Source organism: Trichechus manatus, unplaced genomic scaffold (genome assembly GCF_000243295.1).
Source record: "Trichechus manatus latirostris isolate Lorelei unplaced genomic scaffold, TriManLat1.0 scaffold00031, whole genome shotgun sequence".
Taxonomy (NCBI): Eukaryota; Metazoa; Chordata; class Mammalia; order Sirenia; family Trichechidae; genus Trichechus; species Trichechus manatus.
This window is the reverse complement of record NW_004443967.1, coordinates 13,623,499-13,625,758: the sequence shown is the minus strand read 5'-3', so window position 1 is coordinate 13,625,758 and position 2,260 is coordinate 13,623,499. Positions and strand designations below refer to the sequence as shown.

The 2,260-nt window shown below is 49.0% G+C and overlaps 1 protein-coding gene across 1 annotated transcript in view; it reads right to left on the bottom strand.

Moving 5' to 3' along the window:
* Nucleotides 1–2,260, bottom strand: part of GPR26 (G protein-coupled receptor 26) — a gene marked incomplete at its 5' end in the record, with an annotated part of 14,960 nt that overhangs the window by 923 nt on the left and 11,777 nt on the right. The window lies entirely within an intron of this gene.

Genomic DNA, 2,260 nt, shown 5'->3' with positions numbered 1-2,260 from the left:
TTAAATAGTTTGCCCAAGTAAATTGTACAGGCATGATTTGAACCCAGGTCTGTCTGACTCTAGAACTGAAGCTCATCTGAGAAATGGGTTAAAGTCAATAGTGTCCTGGCTGTTGGTCCCAACTCTGCTCCTGACCTGCTGTGTGACCCTGGGCAAGTCTTTTCCCTTCCCTGGACCTATATATGGCCATATGAAAAAATAATTTCAGCTGCAAGAGTCTGATTCTTTGCTTCAAGTCCTGGCTCTGTGTACCTAAGGAGGAAGAGCTGAGAATAATTTTGCCAACATTCTACAAAGCTCCACATACATCTTGCAGCAAGAAAGACTATGCAGCGAGACAGAATGTGCTGGAGAGGAAGGCCTCTCCCAGGTCTGGGGTTCTGGTGGTCTTTGACTATAGCAGCCGTCAGGGTACCCTGGAGTGACCCTCACTCTTTGTGGGGAGAGCCAAGGGAAGACACAGCTTCTGTGTCAAAGGGCCCAGTTCTTGGAATCCTCCTGGTACCCATCGAACAGCTCCACTCCATGGTGCTACCGCCAGGCCAGGGGTTTAGTAAAAGCCTCTAGTGTGTAAATGGAATCCCCTCGGACGGGCACAAAAATTTGCCCCCAAATCAAGCCATTTATTCTCCTGTCTCCTCTCTGGCTGGGCCCATTGGCCATATTTGAACATTATTCAGATTTAATGTAAGTCAGGAAAGACCCACAGAGCAGGGAGAAAGCTTAGCGATCATAAATCACCCTCTTCCCACCCACTGTCAAAGGAGGAATTGAGGCCCAGAGACATAAAGAGGTTGCTCAACATCACACAGCAAGTCAGGGGCTGTGGTGGGTCAGCACCAGTACTCTGCCTGGGGGTCTGACACCTGTACTCTATCAGAAGGCCAGGCACCTGTACTCTACCTAGAGGTCTGACACTTGTACTTTACCTGGGGGTGTGACACCTTTACTCTCTCAGGGGGTCAGGCACCTGTACTCTACCTGGGTGTCAGGCACCTGTACTGTACCTGGGGGCCGGACATCTGTACTGTACCTGGGGGTCAGGCATCTGTACTCTACCTGGGGGTCTGACACCTGCAGTCTATCAGGGGGTCAGGCACCTGTACTCTACCTGGGTATCAAGCACCTGTACTCTATCAGGGGGTTGGGCAGCTGTACTCTACCTGGGGGTCTGACAACTGTACTCTATGAGGGGGTCAGGCACCTGTACTCTACCTGGGGGTTGGGCACCTGTACTCTACCTGGGGGTCCAGCACCTGTACTCTAGTGAAGGGAGGTCCAGCACGTGTACTCTACCTGGGGGTCCAGTACCTGTACTCTACCTAGGGGTCTGGCCCCTGTGCTCTGGAAGGGAGTCTGACACTTCTACTCTGCTGGAGGTCCAGCACCTGTACTCTTCCTAGGGGCTGAGCACCTGTACTCTGCCTTGGAGGTCTGCAGGATGGAAGGCTGCAGAGGCTCTCAGCTTGGTGAGGACACAGGCACATAGGACACAGGTGCAGAAGGAACTGAGTTAGGCTTTGACTCTGTGCTGCCATCTTTGATTGCTTATCCTGACTCTGTCTTGGGGCTGAGGTTATGAGGACAGGCTGCGAAGCCAGCTGAAGGGAAGGGGGAGGAAGCTGCTGGTGGGAGAGGGTTTTTGAGACTGTCCACCGAAATGCCCTTTTCTGGGACAGATCCTTAGTGAGTCCACTCTGGGAACCTCTATCTGGCCTCCCATTTCAGCCCCCTGTCTGTCCTGCCCTCTGACCCTGTGTGGAAATGTGGCCACGTTTCTTCTCAGGGAGGAATGGAAAAATGGTCAAGGAAAATTTGAGTTGTTAACATTTGGGAAATCTGTAATTTTAAGGTATCTATTTCTGGAAGTGATGAATTTAGGGGGAAAAAAACCCAACAACCTGAATTTACAGTTCACACCTGAAACAATAGCAACAACATAGCTGAATGCATTGCCGCATTGCTTTTCCAAAATGTCTAGTCTTCTGCATATTGCTAAATTCAGTCCTAGCATTTTAGCTCTCAGGAGAGGATTTATTAAAAGAGCAAAATATCATACAAACCATCCAGCAAAATCATTAAGTGTTATGTGCTGGTTCTGTAGATTTCACAGAATAAAATTATTCAGGACAATTTAAAAATTCCCCACTTAGATAATTAAGAGGTAAAATCAATTGCATTTGCTTTTCAGAGATGTTATGTAAAGTCTCTGAACTCTCCACCTGGCTCAGTACTAATAATTGCCAGCTGAGTGTCTCCT